The following is a 13,451-nucleotide window of genomic DNA, read 5'->3' on the forward strand; positions in this document are numbered from 1 at the left end:
TTTTGAAATTCTATCACATGGAGATCTAATACAAGAGAAGAAAAAAAATATTAAAATAGTAATAAAAAGGAAAATCAAGTAAGATTGAAAAATTATAAACAAAAAAAAGGCGTGAAAAGTTTATTGACTTTCTACAACTCTCCCAAATAATTGTCTTTCTTTGGCATCATGTAATGGTTCTTTTATCTTTATTCTAAAAACACGAGCAACAATATCTAGTCGATCTCTTGGCTTTGACCAAGGCATATGAGAAATCGTTGTAGAGACTTCAGGTTAATTAGGATTTGCAATAAATGTGATAAATAAATCAAGAGATCCTAGGGCTCACAAATAGCCATTGCATCTTAATAGTGTTGAACCATATAACGTGATTCACCTGTAAAACTTGAAGGGAGAACCAAACGTTGACCTACCTTAGAAGCATCAACATCTTTTAATCCTTGATGGTAGCATAGGCATTAACAAAATATTGTTGGAAAGCTTAATTGCCTTGTAAAAGTGTATTGCCTTCCCTAGGGCAATCTTGAATCCTAGATGAATAAAATTCCCTAATTAAAATTTTGATCCGACGATGTGATGATGAACTATCTTAAGAAATGCATTTCAAGTCCCCACTCATTCTCACCACAAGAAAATAAAAGTGGGTATTGAAGTGCCATATAAGAAGGATTAGTCCCATGAATCCGTTGCAATCGATTATCAATTGTTGAAACTATAACATCACGATGGTTCGTATATTCTTCACCATTGCCAACCATTAGAACTGCAACTTCATCAAATGTTGGTTTATTATACTGTTTCTTATTTTGGTCACACCTTTCCAAGATCCGTATCCTCAAATAAAATTGCGAATTATTTTAATTAATATCTCGGACAGCTCAAAATATCTTAATGTAAGGATTTATTGCATTCGACATTAACTCCAATTCCTCTAATATTGTAGCATTAACCTCATTATCATCAAGATCTCTACCAATAATAACCATTATGTTATGAATCTTGTTCCTTGATATATGTATGTATGCATGTATGTCCTCTGCCATCCATAAGACAGTAATCTATCTTTCCACCCATTGATGTGAATGCAAACATCGAATTGTAAACACGGATTTTGTTGTAAAACTTCGACAAGAACAATTCTTATAAAAATGTAGGAGTTTATGGCAATAATGGCAATTTGACTTTACCATTATGACAACACATATAAAATTCTAGTCGAGAAATAGAACTATTAGGAGCACGTTCTTAAATCCACATCTTATCATTACACTTCGAATAAAATGATGTAGGTGGACCAAAGTTACACCTCTCATTAAAGGTAACATTTCATCTTTTTCTACGAAATGGTTGAACATTCCCTAAACATCAAACAAGTTTTACATGGTAGTTATAATTTGAATATCAGAAATTATGTTGTCAAAATTATAAATATAATTGATTTAAATTTAAAATTATTACAAAATAACATAAAAGTGTTAATATAATATTAAAACCTTTTAAAAAACTTGTCTGAATTTCTAAAATTTAAAAAATTTTCATTCTGGATTCAAAGTTCAAAATGGTCAAAAGTTCTTAGATTTAAAATAAAGGTCATGCCATGAGGTATATTTAAATGCATTTGAAGTCTAATCTTGAAAATCATATTTGTGACAATAATCTCTGTTGATGGAGGGTGATTTAACCAGACCCCTTGAGACGGTGATACGTGGACATGACTCAGTACAAGTAACAGCTCAGTACAATGGCCTGACCGCGACCAAGTAACGAGCCCACAGGGTAGCTCGCTACATCACAGCTCGCCATAGGGTGAGCTCGATGACCCTTGACGTACTGAAAGGGAATACTCCAAGACAACTCTATCCTAGCTCACGAGCTTGGATAACCAGCTCGCTCCGATACTCAGGCAGAGAAACTGCCCCTAAGGCATCCTCAAGAGGAATCACCTCGAAGTACTCCTAGGAGCTCATTACAAGGTAGCTTGCAACAGGATAGCTCATTACAAGGTAGTTTGCTACTAAGCGACGCGATGCTTTCAAGAAGCTTCTATCTAACTAGACCGTACCTGTTAGACTGCACCACGTCTCCTGATTGACGGTGCAGTTCCTGCTAGCCTGACAGACTGCACCCACGTCTCTTGACAGATGATGGCGTGTCTATCCTTCCAAGATGTGTTGCTCATCCGATTGGATAGTACTCTGCTACGGTTACCTACGCAGCCCTGGCAAGAACGCTCATATTTGACAAGAACGTTCATATTTAAGATGTGTTGCAGATAACAACTGCAACAGAGGTCCAGTGGTGGTTACACACGATTTGACAAGAACGCTCATATTTAAGAGCCCCATGGTCGAAGGGGAAAAGTGATCTTGAGCATATCTGATTTTTATTCTAATGCGACCTGCACTCTTAGCCTTCTTTGCACTCTTTATTGCTTTCTCCAGCGTTCTAACTTAAGCATCGGAGGATTCCCACCGGGCAAGTCCCCTTGGAATCCTTCACTGTCTTCTTCTCAGGTACTGTCCGTCGCCAGTCAGGAGCCAGTCGACTGCCAGTTAGGAGTGCCCGAATTGCGCAACATCATTTTCGCCGTCTGTGGGAATCATTTCAAAAAAGCCTTCCTCTAAGTTTCTACAACTTCCCTCTGAGAACTTAGCATTCATGGCCTCCTCCAGCAACGCCGGACAAGGTGCCGACCAGAAAGCTTCTGGGGAGCAACCACAGCTCCCCACTAACTGTATTGAATAGTTCACCGTTCCCCTCTCTGTGGACGGAATCCCCAACTTGAACGAGCCTCTCACGGTGGCACCCGTGAACGCTCCACTCCCTTCCACGGTTGGAGCGACCTTCATTGAACCTTCGGTTGTTCCCCCAGTGACCAACCAAAACTAGTTGGAAGACATAGTACAGTGCATGCGAGCCATGCAAGCTCAAATGCAGCAGTTCCAGCAGTTCCAACTCTACCAACAGCAAGTGTTGCATCAGGTCTCTCAGTACTAGTACCAGCAGCAATTCCCTTCCTTGCCTCAGGCCCAACAGTCGTTTCCCCCTCGGCACCCGGCCACGAAGCAAGTCAAGCCCTCCCGACGGAGTGAACAACCTTGCCAGGGAGAAGCCTCTCAGGCCTAGAATCCTTTCAAAAGCCAAGCCTCGTCCCATGGCAGAAAGGAGAGGCCAGCCACCCAGCCTCACAGCCTGTGGGCAGGTCGGGGGCTCCCAGTCGGTCAAGCTCGCATCGCCCCAGCACTCTTAGTTTGAGCTCTCACTCGCGGAAAATCTGTTTGAGGTCCTAGCCGCAGACTACAAGCAAGGCCCTTCGATTCAGAACCACCATCAACAGTCCAAGCCTATTGAGCTCGGTAATACTGAAGCAAGTAGCACCAATGCTGAGCCGACGAAGCAGCAGTGGAGACGCCGACGAGCTTTCCAAATTGCTACTCACATCTTGCCCGAGCTAAGAGGTAAGGAGGAGGCAAGCTCAGATGAAGTAAACACTACTTCTCTCCTTTCAGTTCCTTCCCCTTTGTCACCAGAAATTCTTGTTGTCCCCATGCCAAGGGACTTCAAGCTCCCTCCCCTGGATAAGTATGATGGATCATTCAATCCGAATGATCATGTGGATGCCTTTCAGTCCCAGATGCACCTAGCAAGAGCCAGTAAATCCTATATGTGTGTGGCTTTCTCCACCACCTTCAAAGGGGTAGCTCGCACATGGTACCGGAATCTCTCGCCCGGATCAATAAGAAGTTGGGCATAGTTCATGCAAGCCTTCACCTCCCACTTTGTCACCAGCAAGAGGTGCCCAAGAACTTAAGAAAGCCTCCTCGGCATAGTGCAAAAGGAAGGGGAGTCCATTCAGAGTTACATCTAGCGGTTTAACGATGCTTGTTTGCAAATTCCTGATCTAGACCCCATAGTTCGTCTCACTGCAGCCAAACGAGGTATTACCCATAAAGAATTCAAGTGGCACGTGGTTGTCAATCAGCCCAAGACTGTGACCGAGTTCCTCAAGCTCGTGGATCGGTTTATAGGGACAGAGGAAGAGATCAACCAGAAGGGCGAGCAGGCCCTCTAGAAAAGAACGAGAGAACCAAAGCCTCCAACTCAAGGCGACAAGAAGAAGAAGAAGGACCAAACTCGGGGGGCAAAGCCAAGTCAGCCTTTCCGAGCTCTAGCAGTAGAAAGGGACTACACGTCGCTCAATGCGAAGCGGGCCGAGATCCTTATGGCGATCAAGGATGCCCCGTATATAAAGTGGTCACCTCGGATGAAGGCAGATCCTAATGTAAGAAATAAAAATTTGTATTGTAGTTTTCATAAAAACCACGGTCACAACACTGGGAATTGTAAAAACCTATGCGACGAGATAGAAGAGCTTATCCGTCGTGGGTATTTGAGAAATTTTGTACAAAATAATAGTAGTAATAAAGCAGGTCAATAGGGGGAGCAAAGTAGAGATGCTCCCGAATCTAGCAGGCAAGCGGAACAATCGTGGAAGCAGCCCCCTGAAGAGAGATCAGTTCGGGGGACCATCCACATGATTATTGGAGGTACGGTTGTAGCGGGCTGCACTTCAGTCGCCGCTCGGGCATCAGCTCGCAAGGTCGCCAGGGAAGAACAAAACCCCCCAAAGCGACCAAGGGTGGAAGACCTGATCTTCTTCACAGAGGATGATGCGTGCGGGGTCCACTATCCCCATGATGATACGCTTATCATAAAGATAAAGATCAATGACTTTGAAGTCAGACATGTCCTCATCGACTCGGGTAGCTCAATAGATATTCTCTTCAAAGTAGCCTTCGACCAACTTCAGGTCCAAGAGAGCGACCTGAAGCCCGTGAACACTCCCCTGGTAGGCTTCATCAGAGAGGAAGTTAGGCCCTTGGGAAGGATTATAGTACCTATGGAAGTCGACACTTGGCCTAGCATAGTGAGGTTCAACCACAACTTCTTAGTGGTCGCAACTCCCTCCCCGTAAAATGCCATAGTAGGTCGGCCGATCACCCATGCCTTATGAGCTGCGGTCTCCACTTACTACTTGGCCATGAAGTTCCCCACGGACTTTGGAATCGGGATAGCGCGAGGTGACTAGCTTGAGTCTTGCAAATGCTATATCGCCACCCTCAAAGGGAAGGCCAAGGTGGCCAATGACCTCGAGCTGGAGCGACCTACGGAGTAGTGTGAGGAGCAAGCTGTGCCCACAGAAGAGACCATCCATCCCGACATCAACGGAGGACCCAACCTGGACACTTCAGATCGGCGCTTCCATTGAGGAGCCTCTGCGATCTAAATTGGTACGCTTTTTACTTGAAAATTTAGATGTTTTGGCATGGTCCGCGGGGGAAAAGCCCAGCATAGACCCTAGAATTATAACTCAAGCTTAATTCTGATCTTGTAGTTAGGCCCGCTAGATAAAAGAAATGTAACATAGCCCCAGAGTGATGGAGGGAAGTCGACGAGGAGGTCGGGAAGCTCCATGCAACCGATTTTATCAGGGAAGTCCATTACCCGAATTGGGTGGCCAACCCCGTTCTGGTGAAAAAGGCTAACGGTAAATGGCGCAAGTGCGTCAACTACACCGACCTAAACCAAGCTTGCCCAAAGGACTGCTTCCCACTCCCCAAGATCGACCATTTGGTGGACGCGACCTCAAGGCATGAGTTGATGAGTTTCCTAGATGCCTATTCGGGCTACAATCAGATCAGAATGGACCCGACTAATGAAGAAAAGACTGCCTTAATAACCGAGCTTGACCTGTATTGCTACAAGGTCATGCCCTTTGGGCTAAAAAATGTTGAGGCAACATTTCAAAGACTTGTAAATAAGTTGTTTGAGCCATTGATTGGCCGAAAAGTAGAGTGTTATGTAGACGACATGGTCGTCAAAACCCAGTTTTCACGTGATTTAATACAAAACTTGCATTCAGTTTTTGAAATCCTGCGTAGATTTAACATGAAATTGAACCTGAATAAATGTGTCTTTGGTTTCACCTCGGGTAAGTTCCTGGGATACATCGTTAACAGGCATGGCATTGAGGCTAACTCGGATAAAATTAAGGCCTTCCTAGACATGGGACCACCTCGAAAAATGAAGGAGGTTTAGAGGCTGAATGGCCGAATAGCTGCTCTGAGCCGCTTCATGTCCAAGTTGGCAGACTGCTGCCTACCGTTCTTTAAAGCGATTAAAAGCAAAGGGTTTGAATGGACCAAAGATTGCCAGCTCGCATTCAATGGGCTCAAAAGTACTTCGCTAGCATGCCAGTCTTAACCCGGCCCGAGGAGGGTGATGTTTTAGAGCTGTACCTCTCAGCAAGTGATGAAGTGGTCAGCTCAGAGATAGAAAAGCTGGCCTACGCACTAATTATTGCAACCCGGAAGCTTCATTCGTACTTCCAAGCTCATATTGTTGTCGTCCTCACCAACAAACCTCTGAGGCAAGCTCTACTCAAACCCGATGTCTCTGGTTGACTGACGAAGTGGGCCATTGAACTCAGCGAGTACGACCTCCAATACAAGCCGCGAACTGTTATCAAGGCCCAAGCCTTTGCAGACTTTGTCGTGGAATGCACTTTCATCTCCGAAGTCCCCAGGCCGGTTGAGCATGAGGCCTCCAGTTTGGGCGAGCCCGAAGCTCCCAAGCCGGTTGAGTTCAAGCACCGTGAGGTAGCAACCAATGCGGCATCTCTCCTAGTTAAGCCAGGTGAGAACTGGGATGAGGAGCCCTAGATCCTTCACGTAGATGGCTCCTCAAACCAGAAGGGCAGCGGAGCCAGAATCGTTCTGTATGACCCAAGTGGCACAAAACTAGAGTACACACTACACTTCGAGTTCGCGGTGTCTAACAATGAAGCGGAGTACAAAGCGCTAATAGTCGGGCTGGCTCTAGCCAAAGAAGTGAAAGCCTAGTGATAAAATCGCTTCGGAAGAAAGTAAAGAGCACACCATACTTAGCAGAAAAAAGATAAAACATTTCATTACTAATTTATATAAACAAAAAACCAGGCTTAACAGCCCGAGAAGAGTTCAACAGAAGACAAATAAAAAGTAGGGCCCAACCACCTAAGAGAGAGAGACATTTAAAAACTGGGTTCTAACACCCAGGAACCACCAGAATCCATCCAAGAAGAAGAAAGCAAAAGAGCAACAACCGGCCTCAGGGATCCACCGCCTCCACATCATCATCATCCTCCAGAGAGTCAGGCTCCTCCTCCTGCGCTAGGTTTGCCGTCTCAAGATCCAGACCCTTCATTGTTATGTTGTCGAGGTTGAGCTCGGAGAACTTCTTTCGAACCATCCAATGGCAGAGTTTAAATCCAGAGCGGTAGAAGCTTGAGTCATACTCCACCTGGAGGTCGTGGTACTCCTGGGAGTCCTTGAAGTCCCACACCGCTTTAGCCCGCTTAGCCTCCACCATGGTGTCGAAGTTTCAAGTTTGGTCCTGAAGCATGGACTCTAAGTCTCGAACCTACTGGCGAAGAAGCTCCCTCTCCGCTGCCACCCTCGACGACTCCTCCCGGTAGTGAGCACTCTTCTGAGATAGCTGGGTGATATGTGCCTCCTATTCTCGGACGAGCAGTTCCTGGGCCTTGCTCCCCTTTCGAGCCTGAAGGGCTTCACCCTAGGCCCAGTCAAGCTTGCCCTGGAGCTTTTGCATAGTTGACCTCTAAGCGAGAGCATCGCCGGAGTGAATGTTGGTTTGAAGGGCCATGGCGTGGATGACAGAGTTCACCTGCCAACAAAAGGCCAAGGTCAAAAAAGAAAAAGAAGAAGAAAAAGGAAAAAGAGGAAAAAAGTAGCCACTTACCACCATACAGTGAGCGGAGGCTAGCCTAGCGAGCTACTTGGGGTCCATCTCTCCCTAGCGGGCAACCTCCTCATGGGATACTGCCTTCCGACCCCTTCGCGAAGCTACGGTGAAGTCGGTGACACTCTCCCAGTTCCTGGTAGGGAACCGCGAGAAAGCGAAAGGGTGGGACTGCTCAGGCAGAGGGAACTGCCCTTGCGTCGGGAGCTTGGGCTCTTCTGCGCCACCTTCCATGGTTACCCCCTCGAACGGGACCGGTGAGACCTTAGGCAGTGGAGAAACGAAGGCTGGATCAACATCCTCAAACTCAGCGCTCCCAGAAGTGGAAGCTTGGTTAGGGCGCGACCTCTTCACCATGCGCTTCTAGTTGCTGGACAGAAGGCGGCGTGTGTCTACACCAAACATGATAGCTGCCAAAAAATCACAGGGCATTAGTCCAGAAAAAAAATTACAAGGCACTACGCGACCTAAAAAGAATCCTACTTGGTCTCAGGCTGGCCTGCGCGAGCTTGTCCTCGATCAAGTAGTCCGACCAATGGAAGCCAACCGCTGCCCGGGATTGCAGCGTTTCCCGAACTTTGGGGTCCAAGTCAACCCTCGAGTCCTGGATGGCGGCCCTCCAGTGAGTTGGGAAGGGCCACCCTTCGGGGTTGCGAACTATAAAATAGTCCCACTTCTAGGCCGGGATCCTATTCGGCACCTCGTATAAGAGCTTGAAGTCGCGGTGGGGAGAAAAATAGTAGGAACGCCTTTCTGGAGGCACTCCGAGGGAAGCATTCTTAATGCTAAGAATGGTGAAGAGGACGTCAAGGTTAAGGGAAAGACAATACTCATAGTTCCAACTACATTTCGGATGGAGTTGGGGTGAAGCTGGTCAACAGTGATGTTGAAGTGATTCAAAACCTCCACTATCAGAGGATGCTGAGGAAGAGGGAGGCCAGCGATGAGCTGCTCCTGGAAGATCACTATCTCATCAGGACCGTGCTCCCCGGGATAGTCACCGAAAGGGAGACTATTGACAAGGTCTCTGGGGAGGTTAAATTGGAGAACCAAGGCCCTAAGTCTCTCCATCGACATGGAGGAAGGACCAAAGCTATCTGGCTCCCTGCCCCGAGAGGTAGGAGCAGTTTCGCCAGAAGTCTCCTGAGCTTCCAGAGCCTGCCCCCAAGCTCCCCTTGAGCTCGAGGGGGCATCATCTTGGTCATCACCCCGGGAAAAGATGAATCGAAAAGACGGTGTGAACAAAAGAAGAGCTCGGGTAGCTAGATGAAGACGCGACCTCAGAAACCAAAAGCAAGACAAGTTAGCGTAAATGAAATGAGGCCTGGGGCCCTCCTATTTATAGCCATTGTTCCCTCAAATCGATGGCTCAGATTAAAATGGATCTGACAGTTCATAGCCAAGCTGACTGCACGCCTCCTGAAGCTGAAACATGACTGACTGCACGTCTCCCATGATTAAGGTAATGACGATTGCACGTCTTCCAGAACTGAGAGCCACTTCGGTATGTTTTTTGGCATTCAAAAGGTCCGGAGACCCCCTGACTTCTGCACGTGTATTTAATGCGATTAGTCAATCAAGTTTGAACTTCGGGTCAAATCCACTCGTCACACTTCATGAACTCCTCACGCTAAGGTAGCACCCTTAGCTCGAGGAGTGAGGGGTAATTGATGGGGGGTAAATGAGGCCTGGGGCCCTCCTATTTATAGCCATTGTTCCCTCAAATCGATGGCTCAGATTAAAATGGATCTGACAGTTCATAGCCAAGCTGACTGCACGCCTCCTGAAGCTGAAACATGACTGACTGCACGTCTCCCATGATTAAGGTAATGACGATTGCACGTCTTCCAGAACTGAGAGCCACTTCGGTATGTTTTTTGGCATTCAAAAGGTCCGGAGACCCCCTGACTTCTGCACGTGTATTTAATGCGATTAGTCAATCAAGTTTGAACTTCGGGTCAAATCCACTCGTCACACTTCATGAACTCCTCACGCTAAGGTAGCACCCTTAGCTCGAGGAGTGAGGGGTAATTGATGGGGGGTAAATGAGGCCTGGGGCCCTCCTATTTATAGCCATTGTTCCCTCAAATCGATGGCTCAGATTAAAATGGATCTGACAGTTCATAGCCAAGCTGACTGCACGCCTCCTGAAGCTGAAACATGACTGACTGCACGTCTCCCATGATTAAGGTAATGACGATTGCACGTCTTCCAGAACTGAGAGCCACTTCGGTATGTTTTTTGGCATTCAAAAGGTCCGGAGACCCCCTGACTTCTGCACGTGTATTTAATGCGATTAGTCAATCAAGTTTGAACTTCGGGTCAAATCCACTCGTCACACTTCATGAACTCCTCACGCTAAGGTAGCACCCTTAGCTCGAGGAGTGAGGGGTAATTGATGGGGGGTGATTTGACCCGACCCTTGAGACGGTGACACGTGGACATGACTCAGCATAAGTAACAACTCAGCACAATGACCGTACTGCGACTAAGTAACGAGCCCGCAGGGCAGCTCGCTACGTCATAGCTCGCCACAGGGTGAGCTCGCTACAGCGCGAGCTCGAGGACCCCCGACGTACTGAAAGGGAATACTCCAAGACAAGTCTATCCTAGCTCGCGAGCTAGGATAACCAGCTCGCTTCGATACCTTGGTAGAGAAATTGCCCCAAAAGCAACCTCATGAGGAATCACCTCGAAGTACCCCTAGGAGCTCGTTACAAGGTAGCTCGCAACAGGATAGCTCGTTACAAGGTAGCTCGCTACTAAGCGACGTGATGCTTTTAGGAAGCTTCTATCTGAATAGACCATACCCGTCAGACTGTATCACGTCTTCTGGTTGACGGCGCAATCCCTACAAGCCCGATAGACTGCACCCATGTCTCTCGACAGATGGTGTCGTGTTTGTCCTTCCGAGACGTGTTGCTCATCTGATTGGGTAGTACTCTGCAACGGTTACCTGCGCAGCCCTGGCAGATAACGACTGCAACAGAGGTCCAGTGGCGGTTACGCCCGATTTGACAAGAACGTTCATATTTAAGAGCCCCATGGCCGAAGGGGAAAAGGGATATTGAACATATCTGATCTTTATCTCGAGCTAATCTCGAACACTTAGTGATCTAGCATGACCTGCACTCTTAGCCTTCTTTGCGCTATTTACTGCTTTCTCCAGCAATCTAACTTAAGCATCGGAGTATTCCCATCGGGCAAGTCCCCTGGAAATCCTTCACCATCTTCTTCTCAAGTACCGTCCGTCGCCAATAGGAGCCAACCGACTGCCAGTTAGGAGTGCTCGAATTGCACAGCATCATCTCTATAATGCCATATCGTTGACGTGTTAATATGTAAAAGCCAATAACATATCATACCATATCTTTTCTCCCACGGAGGTCATCAACTGGAAAACAATTATTTCTTTCCCCTCCGGAGCCTTACCAATTGCATAGATTTTTGTTCATATGACTTTTTAGAATTGCATAATAGAGATGATGCTTCAGATCTCCATCCGGAGATATCTAAGGTATACTTTGGTAGTTAGAATGAATATTTTTGTTCATTGTCTCTACATCATAGCGTCTGGAAATTTACATTTTTTGGTAGCTAGAATGAATACATTCCAGTAAGAATCTTGTCAATTCTAGCTAAAGCTTCATACCTCTTAGTGGAGTATATAGTCCAGAAATATCGGGGAAGAGGGGTGTTGAGCAATAAGAGAAAGGAGTCAACTGGGGTGCTGGAGCTTGGAGCTTTGATTGTCACATTCATGCCAAGTAAGGACTAGAGACCACCACGACACCAGTGTAAACAGTTAGAAATGGATTGTTTGTAGTTGTGATGGTCCCAATTCCCAACAATCGAGAAATCTTGTTGAAGATGAAGCAACAATGAATGCCAGTGAAGGACAAAGATTGAAAAATTGAAAGTCAAATTTTCCATTTGGATTACAACAACTAGAATATAGAAGAAAACAAAGAGAAGCATCACTAAAAAAGCTAAAGAATTAATGATACATGTTTAGACTTTCTACAGGCAAAAACGTCGAGAGCTTTTCTTGGCAATGGGTTACAGATGTAACCCTCTCCCAAACCCCGAAGCCCCCATCTTGTGTGAAAGGTTGAATGTTGGGATACACCCATCATCGGAGGGTTGAACGTTGGGATACGCCCATCCTTGGTGAAGAGGTGGGCCAGCTCCAAATCTTTGAGGTCTGTGAAGAGAAAAAAGTGAAAATCTTGGGAAGACGAATCGAAAGAGAGGAAAGAAAATGAGATCAAGAAGAAAGGGAAGAGAAAGAGTGGGAGAAGTCTTGGGAAGACGAACTGAAAGAGAGGAAAGCAAATGAGAGGAAGGAGAAAGGGAGGAGAGAGATAGAGTCAAGGGAGGCAGGCTTCTCCTCGCGTGAAGTCTAGAGAGAGAGAACCAAAAGAGATGAAAGAAACTGAGAGTAAAGAAGAAAAGGAAGAGAGAGAGAGTCATGGGAGGCAAGCTTCTCCTCGGGTGAAGTCTAGAGAGAGAGAACCAAAAGAGAGGAAAGAAACTGAGAGTAAAGAAGAAAAGGAAGAGAGAGAGAGAGAGTCATGGGAGGCAAGCTTCTCCTCGGGTGAAGTTTAGAGAGAGAGGCGAAGCGATTGGTTAGATTCAGGTGGAGAGAGAGAGAGAGACGCTTATTTATGATTTCAGACGTTTTTTTGCTAGTAGGGAACTCGTGCGATGCACGGGAAAACCCAATGTCTAATTTGCTGGTAAAAATGATAAAAGGATATATTGAATGTCGGCTCTGGTAAATTTCTAAAAGTATATATACTAAATTATTGATTTTTTAAATATATAAAATAATTTATTTTCTTTTTTAAATATATTATTTACAAAATTACAATAATTTATCTTTTATTTTTCAATATAAGTTAATTAATAATTTCCTTTTCTAAAATTTTCCAATATTATACTAATTTATATTATTAACATAAATAATTTGTGTAATTATTGGTTCAAATTAACGTTTTCCTTTATCAATATTAATTTATCTTTAATAATTTAAAATGAAAATCACACAATTTTAAATAATTTTCCAAAATCTATCAAATGTAATAAAAATTCCCAAATTTCCAAAATATTCCAATAATTTTCAATAATTATTTACTACATTTTAAAGAAATTATCCAAAGTTACATTAATATATATTTTTATTTTCTTCTCCAAAATTTTCCAAAATTACACTGATTTATCTTTTATTTTTCAATATAAGTTAATTGATAATTTCCTTTTCTAAAAATTTCTAATATTATACTAATTTATATTAATAAAAAAATAATTTGTGTAATTATTGGTTCAAATTAATGTTTTCCTTTACCAATACTAATTTATCTTTAATAATTTAAAATGAAAATCACACAATTTTTAAATAATTTTCCAAAATCTATCAAATGTAATAAAAGTTCCCAAATTTCCAAAATATTCCAATAAGTTTTCAATAATTATTTACTACATTTTAAAGAAAATTTCCAAAATTACATTAATATATATTTTTTATTTTCTTCTCCAAAATTATGATATTTTGTTTGCCTTTGCAAACTCCACAAACTCTTTCTTGGAGCTATAATTGTTGAATTTATTTTTCAATTTTATAAATTATCTGGAAAATAACACAATTTAAT

The sequence above is a fragment of the Nelumbo lutea genome, chromosome 1 (assembly GCF_056320005.1).
Source record: "Nelumbo lutea isolate HS-2025 chromosome 1, American lotus-T2T, whole genome shotgun sequence".
In the NCBI taxonomy this organism is placed as follows: Eukaryota; Viridiplantae; Streptophyta; class Magnoliopsida; order Proteales; family Nelumbonaceae; genus Nelumbo; species Nelumbo lutea.